Source organism: Camellia sinensis, chromosome 1 (assembly GCF_055761805.1).
Source record: "Camellia sinensis isolate YWXY chromosome 1, ASM5576180v1, whole genome shotgun sequence".
NCBI classification, from domain to species: Eukaryota; Viridiplantae; Streptophyta; class Magnoliopsida; order Ericales; family Theaceae; genus Camellia; species Camellia sinensis.
Window position 1 is genome coordinate 244,756,564 of NC_138961.1, and position 25,978 is coordinate 244,782,541.

The window sequence follows — 25,978 nt, forward strand, 5'->3', positions numbered from 1 at the left end:
GAGGGGCAGATGCTTAAGCCCTCATGGAATTTGCAGATATCAAATCTGTTACAAGAAAGGAGGTTACATTGCTGGGAGGTTCTTCAAGAAAGATGGGATGCTCTTTTTGGTTGACACTCGTGTTGGCTAGTGCATCAGCACTTTGATTGGCTTCTCTGGGCACATACTGAATGGTGCATTTACATCGGTTCAGTATAAAATTTTCGTCTTTAATCAGTGCTCTGTAGGGATGCGTTCCTTCTGCTCTATTGCTGATTAGTTGCATTGTAGTTTGGGAGTCAATTTCTATCTGAATTCCATTAAGCCCTTTTTGCATGATAATGGTGAGGCTTCTATATAGTCCCCATAGTTCTGCTTCTAAGCTAGTGCAGTTACCCAGGTAGCCACAATATCCCCATATCCAGCTACCAACTTCATTCCTAAACAGGCCTCCATATCCTGATTGTCCAGGATCTCCCTTGGAAAATCCATCAGTATTAAGCTTAAGTTTACTTGTAAGAGGAAGAAACCAAGTAGTTAGTTTAGGTTCTAAGTAGTTAGGATGGAGTATGCCGTTGAAGGTAGCTTGAGTTTCTTGGGCCTGTTTCAGGATTGAGCAAATGGTGATGTGAGGGGGGAGAGTAAGGTTATCAAACACTTCTTTATTCTTTTCTTTCCAAATAGTCCATAATGCTGTCAAGAATATGATAGGCCATTTGATTTCTGCCAATTGGTTTTTCATTTTCATGTTGGTTTTGATCCATTCTGCAAGAGTTCGGTTGTTTCCATGGTGCCACCAATTAGTGTCTTTAAGCTTGATCCAAATGGCTTTTGCTTTAGAGCATCCTCTTAATAGGTGGTGCATGTCTTCTATTGCTATCTTACATCTGGGACAAGTAGCAGAATCAGACAGGTTCCTAATGAGCCTCATTTGGTTTGTTAACAATCTGTCATGCATTACTAACCAGAGGAAACTTTTCAGTCTTTGAGGAGCTTTAATGTTCCAGAGCCAATTCCAATCCTGCTCATTATCATCTTGTTCAGAAATAGCCTTGTAAGCTGTTGAAGTTGAGTGGTTACCATTAGAAGAGCCCTACCATATTGGAGTGTCCATAAAGATTACAAACCTGGGTCTGTGTATCTGTAGAATATTGTCCTTGTTCTGTTGGGAGATTAGGTCTTGTATTGGTGTGAGGTCCCAGCCTCCTTCGTCATCAATGATGGAACTGACCTGGGTTGTAACATTAATGTGAGGTCCAGGACTGCTGTGGCAAAGGGGCTGTGAGCCATACCACCAATCAATCCAGAGTGAGATGTTTTCACCATTACCAACATTCCATTTGATATTCTTATCCAACACATCTCTGTTTCTTATGATTATTTTCCATGTGTGAGATGCTTTTCTTTTGTTGGGCCAATTGGATAGGGAGTGCTTTTTGAGGTACTTTGATTTAAGGATTGAACACTAAAGATCTTCAGAATTGCTAGCAACTTTCCACCCCAGTTTAGTAATAAGGGCAGAATTTTGTTCTCTTGCCTTCCTGATGCCGAGGCCCCCTTGTTTCTTGCTTTTGTAGACAGTTTGCCAGTTGATAAGGTGGACTTTCTTAGCATTTTCAGTACTACCCCAGAGAAAATTTCGGTTAAGCCTATCAATTTTGTCACATATATTCCTAGAAAGTTCCATAGTCTGCATCAAGTGGTTGAGAATGACAGATGTGACAGATTTAATAAGGGTGATTCTACCTACAAGGGATAAACTCTTTGATTTCCATCCAGATAACTTGCTTGATATCCTTTCTATAATATCTTTGTTTTCCCCTTGTTTCTATAATATCTTATTGTTCTCAAATCCTAATCTCCTTTCTTCTCTTCCCCCTCTCTCTCTCTCTCTCTCTCTCTCTCTCATTCTTGTTCTCTCGCTCTTCCATTTGATTAATTCTTTGGAGACGATTTCACAGAAGTCTTTAGATAGAGAGCGAGAGAGAGAGAGAGAGAGAGATGGGGAACTGGTTAACGGCGAACAAAGAAGCTCCACTGTCGCCAATAGCGTTGGTTCTACTACTGTTTGATTTCCCCTCTCTCGCTGCCCGCACCAAGTTTTCCCCAACTCCTTCCTCTAATTACACACACATACATACATACATAAAAATGCCATGTTTGTTTATTGGATTAGATGTGACTATTAACGTTTGGACAAAGGTAGTGTTTGGTTCACAATTGTAATGGAATGATAATTCCATAGCCTCTTTATGGAATGTGAGAATAGTTTAGTTATCATATCCCATATTTGTGTAGAATTATTATACATCACTAGATGGTATAATGGTTTTTTTAATTTTTGGGTAAATTACAAGTTTGAAGAAAATATATAATTACATCAGCTTTTAATTCATATAATACTTAGTCATTTTTTTTTTATCAATAATTGGTAAATCGCATGGATTTTTCCTCTACTAATATATATATATATATACCACTGTTTATTTCATTGTCTACCTATCAGTAGCATTAGTTTTGATCACTCTAACTTTTCTAAAAGGGGAGGTCTGTGTAATTATTTTAAACTTGTGGGGCTAACTATATTTTTCTCAAGCCTTCAAGGAGGTGAGTGTAATTTACCCTTAATATTTAACTCCCTAATCCAAATGCCCTTAATTTACATTTTTGTGCCCAACTTCCCTCCCAATTCAATAGTACCCCATATGGGGGATATAGGGACTGTCCTGTGATTCAAACATGAGATTCAGAATTGACCAGTATACGTAACTTTTTTTGGTACTACATATTTTTATTTTATTTTTTAATCGATGATTATGGTTTGTTTGAGTGATGTCTTCTTTTGTCAGGATCACATTAATGTTTGTTTTACTCAATATTTTCTAGCGCTTGGTGATTAGGGAAGTTGGAATTTACAACAATTGTTTGTGGGCCTTTTTTAATTTTTAATCAAACCTTTTCAAGTATATCATTGAGAATGAAAGGACAATTGCTTGGTGCAGTTGTAAAAGCTGAGGCTTCCAGGCATGCGAATGCATATTTAAGTATGAGGGCAGTCGTAGAAAAAAAAGTTAGGTCATTGCCCTGTCTATCTGTCACAAGTACCCTCGGTTATCTGGGTTCAACAACGAGGAATGGTCTATAGAGCCCTTTAAACTGGCAATGTCTTATCGATCACATTTATTAGGCAATTTTGCATATAAATGAATTTGCTGCTCAAAATAAATTAAGCATTTCAATGGATGCAGGGCAAGTTTTATGGTTTTATTATTAATCAATTTACATTTTTCAGTTCCTTGTTGTTTCTAGAAGCAGGCTTTGCCTTGATTTCCTATATGTTTGCTTGTCTGAACATGTTACTGTTTCTCAGCATGGAGAAATGTTTAGTAGTTGATTTTGTTGACTCATGGTGAGGTGATGCAGGATGTTGGAGTCATCATATGACTTGTTATTTGGGAAGCTTGCTTTGAGATGCCTCTTTGAGGATTACTTTGAAGAAGCTAGGCATTTTAGCACAAGAATCATGCTAAAACCCATTGATGACCTTCATGTAGATTTGATCGCAACTGTATCCTTCTGGGTTACAGTTACTCCTGTAAAGATATCAGTTAAATGAAATATATAATTTTTTCTTCTTTCTAAAAAAATATCTTCTGCTGGATTATAATTCAACACTGATTCGACATTGATATCAAGGAGTATGTTGTCTCCCTTGGCATGTTCAGGTTTTGGGCCCACTTAATCACAAGCCCAAGGAGAAAATCATGGAAAATGCACTATCCCGCTGGCAAAGGTAGTGTAGTGTTTGTTTGTACTATGCATCATCTTCCTTTGTCGTGCCATTAAGTTAAGATATTGATGTGATTAAATAATCATTGAGTAACAATCTAACAATTTTTCTAACAGTGATGTTGATGACCCTTACACATTCATAGACTTATTTTTTATCAAATACTAATCCGTAAGCAGCACTTTCTTGATACGATTTTTTTTTTTTTTTTTGGGGGGGGGGGGGTGGTATTCTGCAACCATTTATCATCATTCTCTAATGTTTGTCTTCGTGCTTTACCTTAGGAATTTACTAATGAGGTCATGTGCCTACTACCCTAAATATGGTTTTGGAGCATTTGGATTTTTCCCGATGCTTTTGAAGAAAAGGTATGCTCCGATCCTAAAACTATCTTATGGATTCTCTAGCTTGTTGGGATGCCTTACTATTGGCAGTGTTATATTCAAAAGGCTTACTTATCATGCAGAGTATTTTCTGAAGATTATGGTGTTGCGGGGTTGAGATATGGCTCGTCAAATCTATCAATTGGAGCTACATTAATGCCGTTCTGTTGTATGTGACCTGTATTGCAAGTAATTGATTTTTCTCCTATTTTCACGAGTTATGGTTCTTTATATTTTAGTTCTTATGCTAACATTCTTTGTTGGCTTGTGAACTTGATTAATCAATTTGTTTCTGTACATTGCTGATAAAAATAAAAATAAAATAGTTCACTACTGCACATTTTTTAAAAAAAGTTTATTTGGAATGCAATAATGTGCACATTTTCATTAAATCTTTGTTGAGCTTGTTGAAGATTGGCTCAGATTTTCTTTGTTTGCTTTGTCAACAATGGCTACTGATTAAAGAAAAAATTGACGAAGCTAGACATTTTTGGCTGAGCTACTTATGTTAGGGTGGCCAATCTTGTTGGTTGTTGGTGGTTGCCATAAATGTTGTCGGTGACTTGTTGAAGACTTTGGCCCTCAATTTCATCTATAAATGGTTAGTGAATGAGAGGGGGTCAGTGTGGTGAGTTGAAGAGAGAATACAGAGCAGAGAGAGAGAATTACAGAGTTTATAATTCTTTGTTCCAAATATAATGAAATCCGCTGCACGTGGACGTAGGTGATTTGCCGAACCACATAAATCTTTGTGTGTTCTTGCTTGTGTGTGATTGTTTTCTGCTTCCTAGGCACAACAAATTGGTATCAGAGCATTGTTGTGCAAAAAACAGAGTGTTTTTTTCCGTAAACTGAAAATTTCAAAGTTGTCGAAATCGAGTTTTTAGCATACCACGACGACCGCCTCGACGAGTGGAGTTCAGACCCAGAAAGACCATCCCACGAGGACATTCCACACGCCCTCACGCGCTTACCGAAGTTCTGCCGGAGACTGGCCGGAAAGTTCAGTTCGGCAAAGAAGCAAAGGTTGAAAAGTCAACCTGTCCTAAAGGCATTAAGGATTCACTTGTGCATTAATATAGCACAAGTTAACACTTAACTAGAGTGGTTAGAGCCTTGGATCAACACTTTCAGGTCAAGGGTTCAAGACTCATCACAAACAAATTTCCAAATTATTTTTGAAAGTTGCCACGTCTGAACCACGTGTCGAGACACGTCACTGCCAGCTCAACTACTACGTCATTGCCACATTAGCACACATGCCACGTCATCATCCCACACAACCCTGCCAAGTCATTGCCATGTGTCGAGATATGTCACCGCCAGCTCAACTGCCACATCATCCCCACATCAGCACATCTGCCACGTCAACGTCCCAGTCAGCCAAATTTTTTGAAATTGTAGGGAGGCCCTTGAAAGTTTGGTAAATTACATTTCAGTCCCTGATCTGCTGAAATTGTAATTTAGCCCCTAAAACTTTTGTAAATTACAGTAAGGTCCTTAGATTTTTTGGAAAATTATAATTTGGCTCATAGATTTGGAGAAATTTCATTGAGGTCCCTGAAGAAGTGGAGAAAGTGCTTTCCTAGCTAAATCAACCATTCCGGACACAACCGCAGATTCTTTTTTTTTGAGATTCAGACCCGAAATTTTAGTGAAGTTTTTCGAAAGCTTAGAAGTTGTCTATCTCTGACATTTCAAGCATCCGCTATTGTTGTGGTGGAGTTTTTTTGAAAAGTTTCAACGGTAGAATCTACAGAGAGGAGATCAATTGAGTCTACAAGTAGCCCCATGGCTACAAGCAGCTTTCGGCGTTGGACCCCCATGTCCCATGCTAAGTTCGAGGTAGAGAAGTTTGATGGTAGCAGCAACTTTAGCATATGGAGATGCGAAGTTAAAGATATGCTTGTCTAGATGAACCTGCACTTCACTCTGGGAGACAAACCAGATGACATGAACGAGATAGAATGGAAGAAAGTAAATCTCTTGGCCTACAGTTTTATCCGACTTTGCCTTGCAAAAGAGGAGAAGTACGCCTTCACAAAATATGATACTGCAAAAGAGCTTTGGAAGACGCTGGAAGACAAATTCATGACAAAGAGCAGTGAGAACCGGCTCTACTTGAAGAAGAGATTGTTTCGTTTCGACTACAAGAAAGGTATTTCGATGAATGAACACCTAAACAATTTCAACAAAGTTATTGCCGATTTGAAAAACTTGGATGTTCAAATTGATGATGAAAATAAAGCACTGTTATTATTGAATTCCTTGCTTAACACATATGATCATCTCACCACCACTTTACGGTATGGTAAAGAAAAGATCAAGTATGTTGATGTTTCAAATGCCTAGGTAAACAATGAGTTCAGAAGGAAAGATAAGTCTGTAAACAGGGATTCAGCATCAGAGGCATTGACAGTCAGAGGCACGATGAATAACAGAAGATATACAGGGCGGGAAAAGTCTCGCTAAAAATTCAGAGGGAGATCATCAGATAGAAGACGTCTTCCAAAAAGATTGTCCCAATAAAGACAAGAAAGAGGAAAAGGTGAACGTTGCATGAGATGGAGATAATGGTGAAGGATCAGCCTTCACAGTTTTATCACATGGCCAGTCTGATGAATGGATTCTAGATTCTGGATGTTCCTACCACATGTGTCCTAACAAACAGTGGTTCTCAAGCTTTTGAGAGTTCGATGGAGGAGTTGTGTTGATAAGCAATGACCAAGCTTGCAGAACAAAGGGGATTGGAATAATTTGACTGAAGATGCATGACGGAACAATCAGAATTCTTAAAGATGTTCAGTATGTACCAGATTTGACGAAGAATCTCATCTCAGTGGGAGTTTTAGATTCCAAAGGTTACAGAGTAACTGTGGAAGGTGGAGTCCTCAAAGTTGTTAGAGGAGCATTTGTTGCAATAAAGGGTACTCGAAAGGGAAATTTATATTTCCTAGACAGCTTTATAGTCAAAGGGAGAGTGGTTGTCTCCGCCAGCTCAGAAGATGATGCATCAGACACTTCCAGACTTTGGCACATGCACTTAGGGCATACTGGAGAAAAGGCTTTTCAAGGGTTGGTAACGTAAGGATTGTTGAAAGGCGCTAAAACAGGGAAGCTTGAGTTCTGCGAGCATTGTGTACTGGGCAAGCAAACAAAAATCAAGTTTGGTACTGCTATTCATCGTACCAAAGGGATTCTAGATTACATCCACACCGATATGTGGGGTCCTTTCAAGAATGCTTCTTTGGGAGGTAAACACTACTTTGTGTCATTCATTGATGATTTCTCAAGAAGAGTATGAGTTTACACTATGAAGCATAAAGATGAAGTATTAGACATCTTTCTTACGTGGAAGAAAATGATTGAGACCCAGATAGGTAGGAAGATCAAGAAGCTCAGATTAGACAATAGCGGTGAATACACATTAGATCCCTTCTTTGAGGTTTACTGGAATGAAGGGATAGTGAGACATTTCACAGTTAGTGGAACGCCACAGCAAAATGGAGTTGCAGAATGCATGAACTGCACTTTGGTGGAGAAAGTTCGATGTATGTTGTTACATTCAGGATTGAGCAAAGCATTTTGGGGCGAGGCATTGAACTATGCTCGTCATCTTGTCAACCGACTACCTGTTGCAGCACTAGATGACAAGACTCCCATGGAGGTATGGTTAGGAGTGCCAGCTACTGATTATGATCAACTATGTATCTTTGGATGTCTAGCTTATTTTCATGTTACAGAATCTAAGTTGGATCCTAGAGCCAAGAAAGCTATCTTTTTGGGCTTCAGTGACGGTGTCAAGGAATATAGACTCTGGTGCCCTGAATCAAAGAAAGTTGTCATTAGAAGAGACGTTACCTTTGATGAGTCTATAATGCTGAAGCAACCAAATCCTCAAGAAAATGATGAAGCATTGAAGAAGTCAGTGCAGGTGGAGTTTGAGACTCTAGTGAAGACTGTTCAGACAGGCAACAATCTTGAAAAAGTTTCAATTGATAACTCTGAAGAAGATTCTGAAGAGAGTTCAGATGAAAATGAAGATCCAGAGGCCCCACAACAGTCAGAACCCATTACAATCAAAAAAGAAAAAAGAGGTACTAAGCAACCCAGTTGCATAACCGATATGGTGGCCTATGCACTTCCAATCATTGAAGATAATATTCCTTGCACTTTCAAAGAAGCTGTGAAGAATCCAGAAATGTCAAATGGAAGGAGGTTATGGATGAAGAGCGTCACTTCACAAGAACCAGACTTGGGAGTTGGTGCAACTTTCAAAATGCAAGAAAGCAATTGGGTGTAAGTGGGTTTACACCAAGAAAGAAGGCATCCCAAGCAGAGACAACATCAGATTCAAAGTTAGATTGGTAGCTAAAAGCTATGCCCAGAAGGAATGAATAGACTACAATGAGGTATTCTCACATGTTGTGAAGCACATGTCTATTCGTATCTTGCTAGCTTTGGTTACACAGTTTGATCTCGAGCTCATCCAACTCGATGTCAAAACTATCTTCTTACATGGAGATCTTAAAGATGAGATATACATGTCCCAGCCAGATGGTTTCAAAGTTGTTGGAAAAGAGGATTGGGCTTGCAAATTAAAGAAATTGTTATACGGGTTGAAGCAGTCTCCGAGATAGTGGTACAAGCGATTTGATCGGTTCATGACGGAAAAGAAATACACAAGAAGCCAGTATGATCATTATGTATATTTCCGTAAGCTTTCCGATGGTTCCTTCATCTATTTGCTCTTATATGTAGATGATATGCTGATTGCATCTAAGAGCAAGGTGGAGATTGATAAACTTAAGGCACAGTTGGCAGGAGAGTTCGAAATGAAGGATCTGGGTGAAGCAAAGAAAATTCTTGGCATGGAGATATAAAAAAAAAAACAGGAAGAAGGGCATGGTTTGTTTGACACAAAGCCAGTATCTGAAAAAGGTATTAAACAGATTTGGCATAAATGGAAAAACAAAAGTTGTGAGTACACCATTGGCCCCTCATTTCAAGCTTAGTGCTTCGATGTCTCCACGCACAGAAGAAGAACAAAAGCATATGGCACAGGTTCCATATGCAAATGCAGTTGGTGCATTAATGTATGCTATGGTTTGTACAAGGCCTGACATCTCACATGCTGTGAATATGGTAAGCAGATATATGTATGATCTAGGAAAAAGTCATTGGCAAGCAGTGAAGTGGATCTTGAGGTACTTACATGGCACAATTAATATGGGTTTAAAGTTTGAGAGAGATCATAAACTCGGACAAAATTTGGTTAGATATGTGGAATCAGATTATGCTGGTGACTTAGACAAACGCCGGTCAACAATAGGGTATATATTTACACTTACTAAAGGGCCAGTGAGTTGGAGGTCAATGCTTCAGCCAACGGTGGCCTTATTTACTACAGAGGCAGAGTACGTGGCAGTGATAGAAGCCTTTAAGGAAGCTATTTGGCTACATGGGTTGATTGAGGACTTGGGTATTGTTTAGAAGCACATTGAGGTGTACTGCGATAGTCAGAGTGCCATTTGTTTGGCAAAGAACCAAGTTCATCATTCTTGCACCAAGCACATTGATGTCCGTTTCCATTTCGTTCGAGAAATTGTGAAAGAATGGGATATTCTGCTTCAAAAGAATAGCACTGCAGATAATCTGGCCAATATGCTCACAAAAGTGGTTTCTGGGATCAAGTTCCAACACTGTTTGGACTTGGTCAACATCTCTTGGAACTGAGCACCTTCGGGTGCATAGCAGTGTTGATCGATCACTATGTTGGATAGAGAATCCTCGCCAAGGTGGAGATTTGTTGAAGGTTGGCTCAGATTTGCTTTGTTTGCTTTGTCAATAATGATTATGGATTGAAGAAAAAATTGAAGAAGCTAGACATTTTTAGCCGAGCTACTCACGGTAGGGTGGCTAATCTTGTTGGTTGTTGGTGGTTTCCATAAATGTTGTCGGTGGCTCGTTGAAGACTTTGGCCCTCCATTTCATCTATAAATGGTTAGTGAATGGGAGTGGCTCAGTGTAGTGAGTTGAAGAGAGAATACATAGCAGAGAGAGAGAATTACAGAGTGTGTAATTCTTTGTTCCAAATATAGTGAAATCCCCTGCCCGTGGACGTAGGCGATTTGCCAAACCACGTAAATCTTTGTGTGTTCTTGCTTGTGTGCTTGTGTGAAATTGTTTTCTGCTTCCTAGGCACAACAGAGCTAACTTCTTTTGGCCTCTATCTGTCTACTTTGAAACATTGGAAATAGTGATTCACTGAAATTTTTTTATAGTATTGCTTTGTTCTATGTAGTGGGAGATGAATTCCCCAAAAGTGCATGGCTGGTAAGCAAGATGGGAAGGTTAACTGCTGGGGTGCAATAGAAACCACAATGTAAGCATTTTGCACTTCATGTCTGAACTACGAATTTGAAAGTTAAGTTCCTGCAGTCTTACTTAACATTCTATACTCTTTGCTTGGTTTAGAACTTCTCTTCTGTTTACTTTTAAGTTTGGCAAATTTTCTCAGGTTTCGGTTTTCAGCTCTTTATTTCTCTTTATCATTTAATTGTCTCTTGGTGAATGATGGTTCTACTAGTGTTAAATACTAAACTGTCTCAGAGGTTTTGGTTTTTAACTCTTAATTTCTCCTTATTATTTAGCTGTCGTTTGGTGAATGATGTTTGTAGCACATGCTAACAGGATGTATTATCTTTTATTTTTATAGTGAACAATTGAACTTACAATTCCGTTGTAAAAACAACAAATACAATAGGAGAATTTGAAGAGAATGAAAAGAAGTATTTGTTAAGTTGTACTTAAATTATTAGATTAGATATCCAGTGGGGCCAAAGTTCTTTCCTCTGCTAATATAAAATTAATGCATATCCCAGCCTATTTAACTCTTATGATTATTTCATACTTGTTTCATCCCAAAAATTGCCTTACTACTAATGCTGGCTTGGTTACATCAAATTATCTCAGACCATTTGTGTTTCATTTTTGGAGTTTGTGCCATGTTCCTCTCTGCTTATTGCATTCTTGGGATTGTAACATGATTTTTAGAAAATTGATTTTTTGTTCTCTTCATGGATGCTATTCTGCATAGTTGGAAGCAAAGATGGAGCAAAATACAAAAATTTAGCGAATTGGAGTTGTGCTCTTGGCTGTGGACTAGGATCAGGCAGTCCTTTGAGCCCATCCTTCAATTTTGGTCTTGAACTTGCTAAACGTTTACAGGTTTGTTTTATTATTTATCTTCTTGACTTTCTTTTATTTTCCCCCTTTATATGGGAACATTTACTCCAGCATAGAATCGATGGTATTCTTTGAAAAATTCAAAAGACAGAGTTGATGATTTAAATAGAGGAGTAGGTCACCAGTGACTGGATCTAGGTTGCATATTCATGTGTGCATGGTCAATTCTGTTTATTGTATGACTTTCTAGTTGTGCAACGAAGATGCCAGTGTACCATGCTAATGGTGAGGATCTATATTGTTACAACGCAACCACCTATCCCTACGACTTACTACCACATCTTTGTATGTACTGATGATTGTACTACAGTCTATAGCATAGTGTGTAACTCCCGCATTTGTTGGCAATTAAAGCATTAATGCATGAATATGTGCAATTTTTTTTAGTGCAAATCATGATTCTTATTTCATTATGTACTTTTCTACTGATATTTTGTGCATGGAACTTGCACTGCAGTTCATTGCCTCATTCTATCAACATGTGGTGGTCCAAAGGCGGGGTATACTTCTCCCTCACTCCCTTCCTCCCTCCCTCCCTCAGGTGCCTAAAAAGGATAAAAATTCAAAAGTGGTGAAGACGCAATAATACAGTGATCTGTTAGGAAAAAAAATAGAATCAAATTTGAAAATCTGCTCAGAAGAGTTCTTCTAGTGTGTGCTTTATAAGTGTAGTGGACGCATCATGTTATTCATCCTAAACACAGATAAATGGAGATGCATATTATCTACATGGGGTAGTGGTCTATTTTTTGTGATTACCATTTATCATATGACACTGGTTAATATGTTTGCCTATGATATCTTAAAGTGCTCTTGGACAATCTTCACTGTAATTAAATTAACTAATTCTGTTTGGGTACTAATCGACAAACATAATATAAAAGAAAAATAGGAAAGAAGAGAGAATGTTTGATTACAAAAATAAACTAGAAATAGAATTAAATAAATAAAAACAGATTTTATTTTGTAACAAAAATAAAATTAAAATTTGATTTAAATAAATAATAAAAACAGAAAATAAATAAATAATTTACTTGATTAATATCTTGAATATTATTCTGATCAAGTCCAGTGTTTGACACTATGTCCTTAAGACAGATTCGTCCTCTCCACGATGCTTTCAGAATATAGACGTCTATCTCCCAAGATGAAATGATCAACAACAAATAAATGCAGCACTACAATTTATTTGTTCAACGAACACACTTAGTGTATACACTCTTTTAGACAGGAAAAATAATAAAATAAATGTAGCAAAAGGCAGAGATGAAATTGCAACAAGGATGGACGAAAATTGTGAATTAATCATCAAATGAGGGCTAGTCTATTTATAGATGTAGTAGCACCCTTTTAATTTGAATTGAACAGGTACTGAACCTGTTGGGTTTGAATTAGTACTGATTGAGTTTAAATTTGAACAGATAAAAACCGAATAACACAGATTTGAATCTGTCTGGGTTATTTGAATTTAAACAGAGTCAAATCTGTTCGGGTGGGAGAAAACCGGACCCAATTTTGAATTTAAATTCCGAAAATCAAATTGGACAAATTAGAATTTAATTTTAGAAAAAATAAAATTCAATTGTTTTTGGCCCAAAAAGATTAGTATTGGGCCGAACAAGCCCAACCCAACCACACACCACGCACCCGCGCCCAAGCCCAGGCCCAGGCCCACCCCAGCCCTCCTGATCGGACGGGCGGTGGCAGCGGCGGCGCGCGCGCGTTTGTAGTGATTTTTGGATCCAATGGGTTTAGCCCATTTTGTCCATAACCTCTTCCTTCTACAAACTTGGGGTGCCCCTTAGGGCCCTCCCCAAGTTATAATTCCAAGCTATATAAACCCATTCAAAACTTCCCACCAAACCAATGTGGGACAAGCCTTATTCAAACCTTTAAGGATTTTCCACCAAAAACTTCATTCCATGGAGCACACTTTGGCTTCAATTTCTCATTTACTCGATAATGGTTTTGAGCAACCAAATATACCACGTGAATCACAACGCGGCATAGAACGCGTACCACTTTGACCCTTGAAAATCGACGCTTGGGTCCCACCTAAAAATTAGACCAAAGTTAGGAAAAAATTCTGTTTTTACCTTGAATTTTCCAACCATTTCTAACAATCCCCCACATGAATGGAATTTGATGACAACGGAAATGCAAAATATGCAGAATTTATCGAAAGAGTATAAGTCAAAAATATCTTGTATCAGGATAGGTAGCTTTCAGCCTTGAACCTTCCCTAGTGATAACCTATCGAACTTACTAGCTAACCAATAGACGCGATGCCTTGAATTGTTCAGCCGTTTGTGTAAGCCAAGACAATAGATTTCACACAAAATATCTTCTAACACATCGTGGTTCTCACTGTTGTGTTCATTTTGGCCTTGAATGCTCTTGGTTTTCATGAGTGTTTCTAGAGAATTTAGCCTCTTTCATTCTCATAGAACCGGCCCCAGTTCGACACTTGTATAGGTGATTCTTATTGTGAGTATCTGCTTATACTCATCTTGATTTTATGCCTTAATCAAGATATAAGTAATCATTAAAAGCAAAGCTTATCCTTATACCCCTGCATACAACATATGTTGCAGATATCACTCTCACCATAGGAATGGGTAGGGAAATTTTAATCCCTTGGTGATTTTTGGCGAGCCACGCATAACTTAGTTGTCCCTTTGAACTCAGTTCTTGGGATCTCCAGTCATATAAGTAGGGTTACCATTATGATGACTCTTCTGTAATAGGCTTTAATCTAATCCCCTTTGATGAACTATACACAAGCTCTTTTGTCAAACCTTTTGTTAACGGATCCGCAATATTTTCTTTAGATTTTATATAATCTATTGAGATTATTCCATTTGAAAACAATTTCCTTACGGTATTATGTCGACGATGAATATGTCGTGACTTACCGATATACATATGATTCTGTGCTCTGCCTATTGCAAATTGACTATCACAATGAATGCAAATAGTTGGCACAGGTTTTGGCCACATTGGAATGTCTTCTAAGAAGTGACAAAGCCATTCTGTTTCTTCTCCTGCTTTGTCTAAAGCAATGAACTCAGATTCTATTGTGGATCGTGCAATGCACGTTTGTTTCGTGGATTTCCAAGAAATAGCAGCACCTCCCAGAATAAAGATATTTCCACTAGTGGATTTTGAATCTTTAGTATCTAAAATCCAATTTGCATCACAATAACCTTCGAGTACTGTTGGATATCGAGTAAAGTTCAAACTATGATCACGGGTAAATCTTAGATATCTAAGAACCCGAATTATCGCTTTCCAATGGTCTTCTCCGAGGTTACTAGTGTACCTACTCAATTTACTGACTGCATAAGCTATGTCAGGACGAGTACAATTCATTAGGTACATTACGCTTCCAATGATTTGGGAGTATTTTAACTGAGACACCGCATCACCTTTATTTTTCGATAAATAAAGACTGATGTCTACAGGTGTTCTAGCTATATTCATATCATCCTTGATAAATTTACCAAGAATTTTCTCAATATAATGTGATTGAGATAATGCATATCCGTCAGATGTTTTAGTAATTTTCATTCCTAATATAACATCTGTGACCCCCATATCTTTCATATCAAATCTTTTGTTAAGCATTTGTTTAGTTGATTTGATCATGTTTTTACAGCTTCCAATGATAAGAATGTCATCTACATAAAGACAAACTATGACATATCCTTGGTCAGTGTTTTTAACATAGACGCATTTGTCACATTTGTTTATCTTAAACCCATTAGTTAGCATTGCATGATCAATTTTTTCATGCCATTGCTTAGGTACTTGTTTTAGTCCATAAAGAGATTTTACAAGCCGACAAACTTTCTTTTCTTGCCCCGACACTACAAACCCTTCGGGTTGCCCCATATAGATCTCTTCATTTAGATCACCGTTTAAAAAAGCTGTTTTAACATCCATTTGATGTATTTCTAAATTAAACAACGCTGCTATAGCAATAAGCATGCGAATGGATGTTATTCTTGTCACAGGGGAATATGTGTCAAATTAATCGAGACATTCCTTTTGTCTGTAACCTTTTACTACAAGTCTTACTTTATACTTGTCAATTGAACCATATGCTTTCATTTTTCTCTTGAATATCCACTTATATCCAAGAGGTTTAGAACCAGGTGGAAGATCCACCAATTCCCAAGCATGATTTTGCATAATGGATTCAATTTCATTATTAATAACCTCTTTCCACAAAGGTGCTTCAGGACCTATCATTGCTTCCTTAAAGCTTTGAGGTTCATTTTCTAACAAGTATGTCAGAAAATCTGGACCAAAGGATTTTGATGTTCTCTCTCTCTTACTTCGTCTTGGTTCATCATCAATTAAATTCTGTTGGTCGAGACCATTACTAGTCTCTTGTGTTTGATTGTCATTAGTCTCTTGACTTTGTGTACAATCATAAGTTCTTTTCTGTGAACTTAATTTCTGTCATTTCTTATAAGGAAAGACATGTTCAAAAAACACAGCATTCCTTGACTCTATAATATTGTTCACATTTATATCAGGTATTTCTGATTTATAAGTCAGAAATCGATATGCACTAATATTTTGAGTATAACCAATAAACACACAATCTACTATTTTTGGTCAAATCTTAGTCTTTTTAGGAATAGGAACTTCAACTTTTGCCAAACGCCCCCACATTTTTAAGTATTTGTAGGAAGGTGGTCGACCTTTCCATAATTCATAAGAAGTGCTGTTGGTTTTCTTGTGGGGTATTCTGTTAAGAACATAATTAGTAGACAATATTACTTCCCTCCACAAGTTCCGTGGTAAGCTTGAACTTAGTAATATGGCATTCATCATTTCTTTAAGGGTTCTATTAGTTCTTTCAGCAATTCCATTTTGCTGTGGAGAATAGGGTGTTGTAGTTTGGTGAATAATGCCATGTTGTGCACAAAATTCATTTAATGGTGCATCATATTCACCACCCCTACCACTTCTAACCATTTTAATGGTTTTACCAAGTTGATTTTCAACTTCAGTTTTGTAGAGTTCAAACATTTCTAAGGCTTCATCTTTGCTTCTAAGTATGTATACATAACAATATCTTGTGCAATCATCGATAAATGTTATGAAATACTTTTTGCCTCCTCTAGTTTGAACAAATTTAAGATCACATACATCTGTATGAATTAATTCTAGAGGTTCGATTTTCCTTTCAACTGATTTAAAAGGAGCCTTAGTTAGTTTCGCTTTTACACAAATTTCACATTTATGATTAGGATTAATTTTAAACTTTGGTATATAATCTAAACCAATTAATCTACGCAAAGTATCAAAATTCACATGTCCTAATCTATCATGTCATAAATCTGACTCAAGAATATAAGCAAAAGATGTGTTATTCTTATTCATAGCAACTTTTGGTACAACTGTCATTACATTTAATTTGAAGAGATCATCACTCATCTATCACTTACCAACATACATACCACTCTTTGATAAAACAAATTTTTCAGACTCAAAAACAAGCCTAAAACCATTTTTACTTAACAAAGAGCCAGAAACCAAATTCTTCCGGATGTCAGGTACATGTAGTACGTTATTAAGGGTCAGTTCTTTCCCTGATGTCATCTTCAAGATTACCTTTCCTTGTCCAGCCACAGTAAAAGTAGAAGAATTTCTCACGAAAAATTGTTCACCATTTGCTGCCTCATTGTAGGTAGTGAACATTTTCTTGTTCGCACATATGTGACAAGTTTCTCCAATGTCAACCCACCACTCTTTGGGATTTCCAACCAAGTTAGCCTCAGACACCACAGCAGTGAGGTTGATGTCATTTACCCCGTCAGAGATGTAATTTAATTCTGTCACATTGGCTTGATTAGTGGTCTTCTTGCTTGCACTTCTGTGATCCTTCTTAAGGCGGTGGCAGTCAGAAGCTTGATGTCCAGTTTTGCCACAGTTATAGCATTTTCCTTTGAACTTCTTGTTGCCATTGTTGTTGCCTTATTTAGAACCATATCCAGTAAACTTCCTCTTTTTGTTATGTGGTTTGTGAACTTGTTCAACCACATTAGCCTTGGACTCAATGGAATTTTTCCCATTCCTCTTTTCTGCCTTAGGCTTTGTTTGGGAACAGGCTAATTTAGTAACTTTTTAGTTATTTGGCTAAAAAGGTAGGTAGAAAAAACTTATATGTTTGGGATGACTTTTTGGCTAATTACGAAAAGATGTGCAAAAAGTAGAGAGAAAAGAGAATCTTTGACTTTTTGGTATGAGTTGTTGGCTTTTTGGCTAAAATGGTAACTTTTTGGCTTTTTGGCTAAAAAGGTAAGTCCCCAAACGGGGCCTTACGGTTATCTTCCTCAATTCTCAGTCTTACAATAAATTCATCCATGGTCATCTCTTTGCGTTTATGTTTTAAATAATTTTTGAAATCTTTCCAAGTCGGTGGTAACTTTTCCACTACAGTAGCGATTTGGAAAGACTCGCTCAGAGACATACCCTCATAATGAATATTATGTAAAATTAATTGAAAACTTTGAACTTGAGAAATTACCGTTTGGGAGTCTACCATAACGAAGTCCAGAAATTTACCGACAACAAATTTCTTCGTGCCGGCATCCTCTATCTTGTATTTCTTCTCCAAAGAATCCTACAATTCTTTTGCTGTTTTCAGAGGGTTGTAAACATTATACAGCATGTTATCAAGGCTATTGAGGATGTAGTTTCTGCATAGGAAATCTGAATGTTTCCAAGTATCTACAGCGACAACAACTTGCCGATCACTTTCACCCTTTTTAAGTGCTGGAGCCTCTTCACGGAGAAACCAAGTCAAATTTAGAGTTGTAAGATAGAATAACATCTTCTACTGCCATCTCTTAAACTCAGTACCGTTAAATTTTTTCAATTTTTCTCTATGATTTATTGGTACTTGAACATGGTTCTGGATAGAGACCGGTGTTGGTGTAACAGTTGGAGTACCACTTCCAGTTGCAGTAACCATAAAATCTAATTACAAAAATCAGGAAAAGCAAATCACAAATTAATTTTCTAATTACTAAAACCAGAAAATAAATTATAACACAAAATAATTTTATTTTTCTTGTTACTAAAATCAGAAAAATAAAATACCACAATAATTTTCTGTAACACCAAATAATATTCTGCAATTGTTAATGACACTAGTGTATTGCTACTAGTTGTCAAAGAAAATAGACAGTATATTACTGTAATCTGTCAAATAGTTTATAATACTATTTGTATTTTCCAATCAGAATATCACTTTGAAAACACAGAAAATTAAATACAATGAAGACACAAAAAACGGTTCTGTCTTAAGATTGTTGGACAATCTTCACTGTAATTAATTCTGTTTGGGTACTAAACGACAAACAGAATATAAAAGAAAAATAGGAAATGAGAGAGAATGTTTGATTACAAAAGTAAACTAGAAATAGAATTAAATAAATAAAAACAAAAAATAAATAAATAACTTACTTGATTAATATCTTGAATATTATTCTGATCAAGTCCAGTGTTTGACACTGTATCCTTAAGACAGATTCTTCCTCTCCACGGTGCTTTTAGAATATGGACGTCTATCTCCCAAGATGAAATGATCAACAACAAATAAATGCAGTACTACAATTTATTTGTTCAATGAACACACTTAGTGTATACACTCTTTTAGATAGGAAAAATAATAGAATAAATGTAGCAAAATACAGAGATGAAATTGCAGCAAGGATGGACGAAAATTGTGAATTAATCATCAAATGAGGGCTAGTCTATTTATAGATGTAGTGGCACCCTTTTAATTTGAATTGAACAGGTACTAAACCTGTTGGGTTTGAATTGGTACTGATTGAGTTCAAATTTGAACAGATAAAAACCGAATAACACAGATTTGAATCTGTCCGGGTTATTTGAATTTAAACAGAGTCAAATCTGTTCAGGTGTGTAATGCCCTCAAAATTAAGTACATAACCAATCATCCATGACATCAATAGACAAAGGAGAAATAAACATATATTCATTTATCAGAGTATTCATTACAAAAGTATTACATGTTGACAACAAAAGTAAATGCCCTACGGGCTTACAACTTTCCAAGTCAACACTTGGTTACAACAAAAGAGAGTTCTAACTCTTAACATATTTAAGCCACTGGCCTGAATTACATGTAATACAAAGATAATCACAAAAATAAGCCTTCAGCTTCTAAACATTCTATGTCCTTGGAAGTGGCATATCACTTGTACCTGAAAATGGTGTCCCATATAGGGTGAGCCAAAGCCTAGTAGAGATATACTAAACCAAATATGAGAAATAACTAAAACATTAGCATTCGATAAATGTTTAACTCATATTATTAACCAACGTACATCTCTTCCATGACCAAACCATATTCACAATCATGTTTCAATCCTTTTCCGTTTTATTATCCAAATCAATTCATGGAAACAATTCATTGTTTATCCGAACAGTTTCAAATGAGATTACAACTCATACTATCAACACTCCAATCATAATCAATTTAAAATGAGACTACAACTCATATCGTTAATACTTCAATACTTCAATTCAAAATGAGACTACAACTCATATTATTAATACTTCAATTCAAAATGAGACTACAACTCATATTATTAATACTTCAATACTTCAATTTATCTACATTATGCAAACGTAATCAAGATTTTGGGACTTTCACCCTGGACACTCCGGCTAACTTAGTTATCAATGAAGTCCATCCCCTATCTCCTCGCAACAAGTTTGAGAGTACATCCCCTATCTCCTCCCCAAACCATGGAGTTCATCCCCTTTCTCCTCCCAAACATGATACATATGCAATGTATTTAAACACTTCATCATATGCAATGATCAATCTAGACACATAATCAATGTGTTAATTCAACCGTCATATTCAATGACATATTCTAGATGATTAGTTTCAATTTCCCTAATCAACATGCAGTGTCTACAACAATCAAGACTATCTTCCACCGATAGTCCAAAGCAATTATTTCTAAACAGATAATAAATTATCAAACTGATAAATTATCTACAATTTCAAAGGTGAGTGATTAATCAATCCAACTCCACCACTCAATCTCATAATTTCCCAATTTCATGATTTTCATATTTCCATATTTCCCAAATTAATTATACAAATTAATCAATCACATTAAATTAGGACTTTTTCCCCATTTTCTCAAATATTGCACCCAAGACCAAATTTCATCAATCATACATAATAACATCATTTTAGGGACCACTCATACACTTGGAACCCCAAAAATAGAAAACCCCTCTTTTATAATTTCAATTCCAAACCCTAACTTTTCCAAAACTCCCAACAACACCATCTATACAAGATACATAACATTTATGTTAAAACTCATGGAAAGGAGTAGGTTATCCCTACCTTAAGTTTCGGAGCTCAAAGGAGAAGATGAACCAAGCAAGTGGTGAACTCCAAAGGTGGCGAAATCAACTTCTATTCGGATAGAAATGGAGGTCTTGAGAAGCTCCAACGCTTTGATGAAGACACAAGGGTTGGGTCTCACTAAATCAAGATCAAAATGTAAAGAGAGAGAGAGTATTATAGAGAGAGAAGCTCTCGAATTAGGGTTTTGGAGTGCTTTAGAGAGAGAGAGGGCCAAAAAAAGTGATTCAAAAAGCTTCTTCTCAGATTGAAATACACACAGTCCGCTCGAGCGTGGAACGCCCCGCTCGAGCGTCAGACACAGACTCCCGCTCGAGCATGAAAACGGACGCTCAAGCGTCGAAAGCACAATTCCAACTTCTGCAGGCTTGCGAAAAATACAGAAGGCTGAAGAATCCCGCTCGAGCGTCAAACTACTCGCTCGAGCGGAGGAGCAAATGCAAAAGGGCCCGCTCGAGCGTGAAAAGTCCCGCTCGAGCGAGGAGGCCAAAATCTGGGCATTTACTTTTTGTTTCTAAACACAACCAACCTGTTTCAAACCTGCCCCAACACATCCCAAAACTAAAATACAAAGAATTAATGGATGGAAACGCGATAAAGACAACAACAACAATCATGACAGAACCCAAGTCTGGAATACAATAAACAATGGAGGGAAAACCGGGATTGCTGTAGGGTGGGAGAAAATCGGACCCAATTTTGAATTTAAATTCCGAAAATCAAATTGGACAAATTATAATTTAATTTTAGAAAAAATAAAATTCAAATATTTTTTGCCCAAAAAGATTAGTATTGGGCCGAACAAGCCCAACCCAACCATACACCAGCGCTCAAGCCCAAGCCACGTGTGGTGATTTTTGGGTTCAATGGGTCTAGCCCATAACCTCTCCCTTCTACAAACTTGGGGTGCCCCTTGGGGCCCTCCCCAAGTTATAATTTCAAGCTATATAAACCCATCCAAAACTTCCCACCAAACCAATGTCGGACAAGCCTTATTCAAACTTTCAAGGATTTTCCACCAAAAACTCCATTTCCATGGAGCACACTTTGGCTTCAATTTCCCATTCACTCGATAATGGTTTTGAGCAACCAAATATACCACGTGAATCACAATGCGGCATAGAACGCGTTACCACTTTGACCCGCAAAAATCGACTCTCGGGTCCCACCTAAAAATTAGACCAAAGTTAGGAAAAAAATTCTGTTTTTACCTCGAATTTTCCCACCATTTCTAACAAGTGCAACATGGTGCTTCAGAGTAGGAACTATCTGTGATATTTCTTCATTGTTTCATGAACTTTCTTAGTGTTGAAGTTCGATAATATGTTAGATTCTAGTGAAGTCCATGCGAATAGAGTCTTAGTAGATGTTGAATTGCACTTATGCAAGTGGTGTGAGAAATGAGTATAGGAGGCAGGATGTGAACAAAAGCTGATAAAATGGCTTCGAATAAATATGGGAAACACACGGGAAATTGTTTAATTCAAGAGATAATTTGAATAACTATGCAAAACACCTAGACCTTGGCAGAATTAAAAAATGTGGAATAAACCTTGACATTTTCACTTCAAAGAGTCCATAGCTCTAGGTCGTGGTACTTCGAATCGGGATTTCCAAAAGCCATATAATAATTCATTGCATCTTGCTTTTGAGCCTGACTTACATAATATTACTCCCTGAAGCTGCTTTCCTAAAAGGTTTACGTAAGGTCTCTCCTTTGTTACTTAAGGGGAAAGATAGAAGCTGGATTTGTTCTGGGAAAAGTTTTTGATGACTACTTGTAGCGGCTTGTTTAGGTATTTAAACAGCTAGATTTTCCTCATACTGCCTCTTGCTATTACATGGGTGAAGAACCCACTTGAAGAAAATGAAGTGGTTGGAATTACAAACTACATCGACTTTGGTATTGAGTTACAGGCAAGGTAAGTGATTACTGTAGAATTCCATTAATGCTGTTTGGAATGGGATCTAAATTCAGTCTAATCTTGTGGCAAAGGGTTGATGACAAACCATCAAATGTGAACTTTCCAATTTGCTGCATCTTGGCAAGCCAATAAAAATTTCTTGTTGAAGGTAGAGTTTGATGCTTTCCTTAATTGAATCTATGGATCACACTACAAGTTGAATAACTATCCATGTACCATCTTATCAGGGAAAGGTGGGGCCTTTCAGCTCATCTGTAGCTTTCGCACTCAAGGCATGGTGGAAACCTGCTTTCACTTTCAGTATTTCAGGTATTTCTCTCTGATAGATTTTTTGATCCATTGATACTGGAATTTTTTTTTCTCTATATGATTTAAGAAACCTCTATCAATGTAATTTTATCTTATTTTGAGAATTTGATGTGAGTTTACATTCTTCTTATTTTCGATAAGTTATCTATTTCTAGAAATTCATACAGCCATTGTGTCATATTATATCTAGAGTCTTCTTATGGCCCGTTTCCTTGACAAGATAAATTGCAAGCTAAATTGTAGAATTGATGGTCTGCCATCTCTCTCTTTCTCTCTGTCGTGACACTGTCAACTTGCCTTTGTTTCGTGTCCAAAGACTTTTGGAAAATCTGTTAAGCCCATGCTTCTGGATTGATCGGTTTTGAAATTTGTTTAAAAAACATAATTGTACTATTCAACAATTGAGTCCTTGTTTCACAACTTCAGATGAAACAAAAGACGTAACATCTCTTTGTAGATGGACAATAGATAAAACATGGTCTGAGCAAATATTTCCACTGGGCCACAGCTACAAGTGGTCATACAGTTGGGAAGACAGCTTTTGGATTTGGCATCAGTGTTGACAATGTTAGAGAAGCAAGGTTAGTTTTATTTTCATTTTGTTCATTCAAAAATGGCATTCCCATTGGAGTGCAAGCTTATCAAGTTTGAGAATGGAGGTTAACTTTGTTGGTTCAGAGCCTGATAATTGGTGCTTCTGATTCAAACCCATCCTATCCTGCCCTGTTCTCAAGTTCACAGGATCATAGGATTAATTGCCAGCTTTTCTTTAACTGATTGCTTATATGATTGTTTTTTTCTACTATATAATGCAGTTATCAGAGAGCCGATCCAAATTTTGTAATGCTGACACCAAACAAGGAGCATTTAGCTGATGGAATTCAGTGGAAAATTGGGAATAGACCCGTCCTTCAATTAGATATAAATTCTGGGAATTTTGACGGCATACCTAGGGAATTGAGACCCTTGGGAAGAATTTTGTAGCTCTATTGTTATAATTTCTTTCTTTATTTTATTTATTTTTATATATTTTGTTTTGTCTTTTGTGAAGTAGCCAGTAGGCTAGTACTACAGCTTAACTAAATCCTCTAATTTCATAAATTTAGATGAGACTGTCTGTATTGCCTAATCTGAGTTGTTGTGTTGATAAATGTTTGACCATGACCCATGATCAGAAAATTTTATTCACTCTTTTTTTTTTTCTTTTTCTTTTTTTTTCACTAGTAGATGCACAGGGAAAGAAAAAATCGACATGAAAATGCTCTAAGCCACAAAGGTAACCGTAGCCCTGTGATTAAGGAACTGAAGTGGGGACAAGTTGGTATAAAAAAAAAAATTGGGATTCAATTCTCACTAATGTTTCTTGAATTTAAGGCCCAGTTTATTTTCAGAGGTAGAACGGAAAGGACTGTTAGTGAAGGGACTACTAATAAGGGGATTAAGAAAATTGTGTTTGTTTGATAACCAATGGACTAGTAATAGTTCATGTTTGTTTTGAGAGATAGGGATAGGATTAACCATGTGAAATTCCACAAATACCCTTTTTGCATTATTATCAAATTTAGACTTATACCAACTAAAGAATAAATAAATTTTTACTCAATGTTATTCTCTTCTTTTTTTTTTAATTATTAAAGAATCTAATTGTCAAAAAAAATTTAGTCAATGTTATTTATTTATTTATTAATATTAATGAATCCAACTATCAATAAATTTGTAGTCAATGTTATTCTCTCTTCTTTTTTTATTTTTTTATTATTTTTTATAAATATTAAATAATCCAACTATTAATAAACTTGTACTCAAACAACACCTTCCATACTGTGCTGAGTACGAAAGACAAAATGCCCAACAATCGTGTCTCCCTCCTGTTACCCTGCAGCATAAGTTTAAATCTTACCACCACGCACACAAAAAAGCACACACATGCCTACCTATTTCAAAAAAATATCAATATAATTTATTTAGAGAAAACTTAAATGGGCAAGACATGTAGTTCAAATGTCCACTAAACTGTATGCTTGAGTATAATTCCTGAAAAGGTCCCTTAACAACTCCTAGCCTAAAGTGGTAGGCACATGCAAACTCAATAAACATTTCTCCAAGAAGTTCAAAGCCCAATGCAGATAATAGAAGTTGTGGACATTGAATTGTTCAATGACAAGGTCAAACCTCAAAGATTCAACAGACAATTGTGTATGATGACAACTTTGAAAGAGTGTCACCACCAGCAATCACATGAGATATGTCAATATGAAGTGTAATAGTCTCATACATAAAATGACAGGTAAATGATAATACAGTTTTAGTTGTCCATTGTTAGATTGGGTCCTTTATCTGAAAGCTTCAACTCAAAGCTAAAACACCAAGACAATTCCAAAAATAAAATAATATTATAAAATTAATATAGGCAATACAAAAATATAATATGTTAATTAAACGAAGTTGTAAATATATTGTATCTGAAAACAACTCCACCTATCATCTATACAATTAGCAGTTAGTGTTTCAAGCTTCTTAAGGAGGAGACCATGGAGGCGCAATACAACCTTGAAAACATTATTGAAGTGCTTACTAATTGTTTGACCACTCCTCATGAAATTAAATTTAATTTTACGGTTCTTAGTCTGATGTGCAAGCACATTAAAAACATTGCTACTTGCTCCTCTAAGATGACATACTTTGAATCAGACAATCCGACACTTGGCACCAACCCACATAAAAGCATAAAAGTACGTCTAATCATCCGAAGTTGGTCATAACAATTTATGTCACTATCGTTGGCCAATCTATTCAAATGGTCAATTTGTTTTCCATAGGGGCGAGGTGATCTAGGTGGTTGCAACCTAATTTCTTTCTTCTTGAATGCAGCATGTAAAATCACTATATACATAGCACATGCATAATT

At 36.6% G+C, this 25,978-nt stretch overlaps 1 pseudogene across 1 annotated transcript; it reads left to right on the forward strand.

Moving 5' to 3' along the window:
• The first annotated feature begins 1,980 nt into the window (after positions 1 to 1,980).
• LOC114282701 (uncharacterized) lies at positions 1,981 to 24,153 on the forward strand (annotated as a pseudogene). Its single transcript, XR_014365072.1, has 15 exons — positions 1,981 to 2,078; positions 3,403 to 3,586; positions 3,705 to 3,772; positions 3,886 to 3,940; positions 4,054 to 4,137; positions 4,236 to 4,321; positions 10,457 to 10,537; positions 11,252 to 11,382; positions 11,858 to 11,900; positions 17,049 to 17,053; positions 22,688 to 22,758; positions 22,833 to 22,909; positions 22,989 to 23,070; positions 23,579 to 23,651; positions 23,886 to 24,153. The product of XR_014365072.1 is annotated as an uncharacterized LOC114282701 (transcript).
• The last annotated feature ends 1,825 nt before the right edge of the window (positions 24,154 to 25,978 follow it).